The sequence below is a fragment of the Penaeus monodon genome, chromosome 39 (genome assembly GCF_015228065.2).
Source record: "Penaeus monodon isolate SGIC_2016 chromosome 39, NSTDA_Pmon_1, whole genome shotgun sequence".
NCBI classification, from domain to species: Eukaryota; Metazoa; Arthropoda; class Malacostraca; order Decapoda; family Penaeidae; genus Penaeus; species Penaeus monodon.
Window position 1 is genome coordinate 30,775,206 of NC_051424.1, and position 5,000 is coordinate 30,780,205.

The window sequence follows — 5,000 nt, forward strand, 5'->3', positions numbered from 1 at the left end:
TTTTTTTATAAAAAAAATCAAAATAATTCACATTTTATTATTATTTTATATTTTTTTATTCATATTATTATTCATATTATTATTCATATTCATATTCATATTATTATTATTATTATTATTATTATTATTATTATATTTTTTGCTGTAGATTGCCTTGATTTTTATTTTTGTCAAAATTTATATTTAAAATTTTATTTTTGGAAAGTGTGAAATGATTTGCATTTTATTTATTTATTTATTATTATTAATTTTTTTTTATAGCGTAGTTCCACTTATTCCTAAATTCCACTTTGAGATTTCGTGTTGTCATTGCTTTGAACCACATTTTTCCCCCATATCGTCCACAAGGATCATCCACACATAGATCATCCACTAAGTTCTTCCACATAAGTTATGTATCGAGGTCTCTCTCATAAATCTTCCATTAAGGTTCTCTGACTCCGTCATCCACCACAGCCATCCATCTCCATCATCCAGTTCGCCATCCACCTTCATCTACATCCACCATTCACTTTCATCCACCTCTGCCACCCAACTGCTTCATTCACTTCCATCACATCCACCTCTTTCATTTATTTCCTTCATCCACCACTGTCATCCACCTCCTTCCTTTGCCTCCCTCATCCACCTCCTTCCTTTGCCTCCCTCATCCACCTCCTTCCTTTACCTCCCTCATCCACCTCCTTCCTTTACCTCCCTCATCCACCTCCTTCCTTTGCCTCCCTCATCCACCTCCTTCCTTTACCTCCCTCATCCACCTCCTTCCTTTGCCTCCTCATCCTCCTCCTTCCTTGCCTCCTCATCCACCTCCTTCCTTTACCTCCCTCATCCACCTCCTTCCCTTGCCTCCCTCATCCACCTCCTTCCTTACCTCCTCATCCACCTCCTTACTTTACTCCTCATCCACCTCCTTCCTTTGCCTCCCTCATCCACTCCTTCCTTGCCTCCTCATCCACCTCCTTCCTTGCCTCCCTCATCCACTCCTCCTTTGCCTCCTCATCCACCTCCTTCCTTTGCCTCCTCATCCACTTCCTTCACCTCCTCATCCACCTCCTTCCTTACCTCCCTCATCCACTCCTTCCTTTGCCTCCCTCATCCACCTCCTTCCTTTGCCTCCCTCATCCACCTCCTTCCTTTGCCTCCTCATCCACCTCCTTCCTTGCCTCCCTCATCACCTTCTTCACCTCCCTCATCCACCCCTTCTTACCTCCTCATCCACCTCCTTCCTACCTCCCTCATCCACCTCCTTCCTTGCCTCCTCATCCATCTTCCTTTACCTCCCTCTCCACCTCCTTCTTTGCCTCCCTCATCCACCTCCTTCCTTTACCTCCTCATCCACCTCCTTCCTTTACCTCCTCATCCACCTCCTTCCTTTGCATCCTCATCCACCTTCTCACCTCCCTCATCACCTCCTTCCTTTGCCTCCCTCATCCACCTCCTTCCTTTGCCTCCTCATCCATCTTCCTTTCCTCCCTCATCCACCTCCTTCCTTTGCCTGCCTCATCCACCTCCTTCCATTGCCTCCCTCATCCACCTCCTTCCTTTGCCTCCCTCATCCACCTCCTTCCTTTGCCTCCCTCATCCACCTCCTTCCTTTACCTCCCTCATCCACCTCCTTCCTTCACCTCCCTCATCCACCTCCTTCCTTTGCCTCCCTCATCCACCTCCTTCCTTTGCCTCCCTCATCCACCTCCTTCCTTTGCCTCCCTCATCCACCTCCTTCCTTTACCTCCCTCATCCACCTCCTTCCTTTACCTCCCTCATCCACCTCCTTCCTTTACCTCCCTCATCCACCTCCTTCCTTTACCTCCCTCATCCACCTCCTTCCTTTTCCTCCCTCATCCACCTCCTTCCTTTCCTCCCTCATCCACCTCCTTCCTTCCTCCCTCATCCACCTCCTTCCTTTACCTCCCTCATCCACCTCCTTCCTTTGCCTCCCTCATCCATCTTCCTTTACCTCCCTCATCCACCTCCTTCCTTTACCTCCCTCATCCACCTCCTTCCTTTGCCTCCCTCATCCATCTTCCTTTGCCTCCCTCATCCACCTCCTTCCTTTACCTCCCTCATCCACCTCCTTCCTTTACCTCCCTCATCCACCTCCTTCCTTTCCTCCCTCATCCACCCTTCCTTTACCTCCCTCATCCACCTTCCTTCCTTTGCCTCCCTCATCCCATCTTCCTTTACCTCCCTCATCCACCTCCTTCCTTTGCCTCCCTCATCCACCTCTTCCTTTGCCTCCCTCATCCACCTCCTTCCTTTGCCTCCCTCATCCATCTTCCTTTGCCTCCCTCATCCACCTCCTTCCTTTGCCTCCCTCATCCTCCTTCCTTTACCTCCCTCATCCACCTCCTTCGTTTGCCTCCCTCATCCACCTCGTCACTTTGCCTCCCTCATCCACCTCCTTCACTTTGCCTCCCTCATCCACCTCCTTCCTTTGCCTCCCTCATCCACCTCCTTCCTTTGCCTCCCTCATCCACCTCCTTCCTTTGCCTCCCTCATCCATCTTCCTTTACCTCCCTCATCCACCTCCTTCCTTTGCCCCCCTCATCCACCTCCTTCCTTTGCCTCCCTCATCCACCTCCTTCCTTTGCCTCCCTCATCCACCTCCTTTCTTTGCCTCCCTCATCCACCTCCTTCCTTTGCCTCCCTCATCCACCTCCTTCCTTTGCCTCCCTCATCCACCTCCTTCCTTTGCCTTCCCTCATCCACCTCCTTCTTTGCCTCCCTCATCCACCTCCTTACTTTGCCTTCCCTCATCCACCTCCTTCCTTTACCTCCCTCATCCACCTCCTTCCTTTACCTCCCTCATCCACCTCCTTCCTTTAACTCCCTCATCCACCACCTTCCTTCACCTCCCTCATCCACCTCCTTCCTTTACCTCCCTCATCCACCTTTATTTACCTTCTTCGTCTACCTCCATCCACCTCCTTTATTTACCTTCTTCATCTACCTTCATCCACTTTCATCCACCTCCTTTATTTATCTTCTTCATTTACCTCCGTCATCCACCTCCTTCATCCACTTCACTCCTCTACCTCCTTATCGACCCCCATAACCTCACACCTTGATTACCAACCTTTTCATCTTTCTCGTCTTTATTATTTTCCTCCCAAATATATTCCCACGATTTCTCGCCCCCTTTTCTCACCTTCTCTCTCTCTCTCTCTCTCTCTCCCTCTCTCTCTCTCTTCTCTCTCTCTCTCTCTCTCTCTCTCTCTCTTTAGGTGTAGGCGGGTGGGTTTGGGTGGGCAAGGGTTGGGTTGGGGGTGGGCTAAGGAGGGGGGGTGTGAAGAGGGTAGGGGTTAAGGGTTGGTGTCGTGGGGTACAGGTGATCAGTGCGAAATAAGGAACCAGATAGAGTGGTATATTGATATTTTGGTCGATGTGTATTGCAAGATGGGGAAAAAGATTTGCATATATATATACATATACATATATATTATATATATATATATAATAATATACTATATATATAATATAGCACATAATATATGCATATATATACACACACACACACACATACACACGCACACGCACACACACACACACACACACATACACGCACACGCACACACACACACACACACACAAATCCACCGCATCAGCTTCCAGATCATCCAGAAACCATCTCCCTGCGTTTAATGAGCCAGCGACCCCCGGGCGCAAGATTCGTGCGGGAACATCCCCAAGAAAGCGGTTACTCCTCGCCAGCTGCCAGTCTCCCGGTGCAACACGACAGCGAAATGGCAAAGGAACGACTCCGCCCGGTCGTGATTGTGGGCTGTAGGTAGTTTCCTCCCGGTACTTACAACTCGGCCCATATATAACCGGTATTTACAACTCCGTCTCGTATACAATGATCCGAAGCTCCGTTCCTCTCACCTCGCAAGCTACCTCCTCCTTCGATCTCCGGCGCTTAAATCCAGGTTACGGAGTGGATACTGTTGGCCTTATCGATCCCGCTGATGTTTACAGGTCCATAAATCAGGGTTGTGAATAGGAGGCTTCCTGGCCAAGGCGGGTTGGATTCTACTCGCGGTCTTGTTGGGTTTCTGCAGGCCAGTGTGTGGGGGTTGTCCTAAACTATTGCGCGACCTGTACCTAGTGATTTACAGGACTTGATTAGCGGTCGGGATTCTCGAACGTGACAGAGGGCGCGGGAATAAAAATGTTGATGGCGAGTGGAGAAAAAAGAAAGGGAGAGAGAGGGAGAGGGGGAGAGGGAAGGAGAGGGAGGGAGGGAGGGAGGGAGGGAGGGAGGGAGAGGGAGAAAGAGAGAGAGAGAGAGAGAGAGGAAGAGAGAGGGAGAGAGAGAGGAGAGAGAGAGAGAGAGAGAGAGAGAGAGAGAGAGACTGAGAGAGACATGAATATATATATATATATATATATATATATATATATATATATATATATATATATATATATAGAGAGAGAGAGAGAGAGAGAGAGAGAGAGAGAGAGAGAGATAGGGAGGGAGAGACATAGAGACAAAGACAGAGAGAAAGAGAGAGAAAGAAAGAAAAAGAAGAGACCCCCCAAAAATACAAAGAAGTCGGAGACAGATGGAAGAACGGAAATAAGAAAGAGGGAGTGAGAGAGACATAGAGAAGAAGAAGAAGAAGAAGAAGAATATCTTATAACACAAAGTTTTTGTCTACCAATAACCTCCGTGTGCCATTTATAATAAGCGCTTCATGTTCTCAATATATAAAATCATGACGCATATCTTTATTATAAACACTCGAGAAACAGAAACATGAATTTGTAACCAATTCTGCTGGCAGTTTTCGAACTTGTGTTAATGAAAAACGCGATTTTTTATTTTGGAGAGTGCAGGGTATCAGATGTTGGCTGTATATCAGTATCTTAATATAGATAGATAGATAGATAGATAGATGTGTGTGTGTGCTCATATATGTTTAAATATTGTATATAAGGTTATATGTATATTTTTGGTTATATGTGTATGTATATATATGTATATGTATGTATGTATGTAC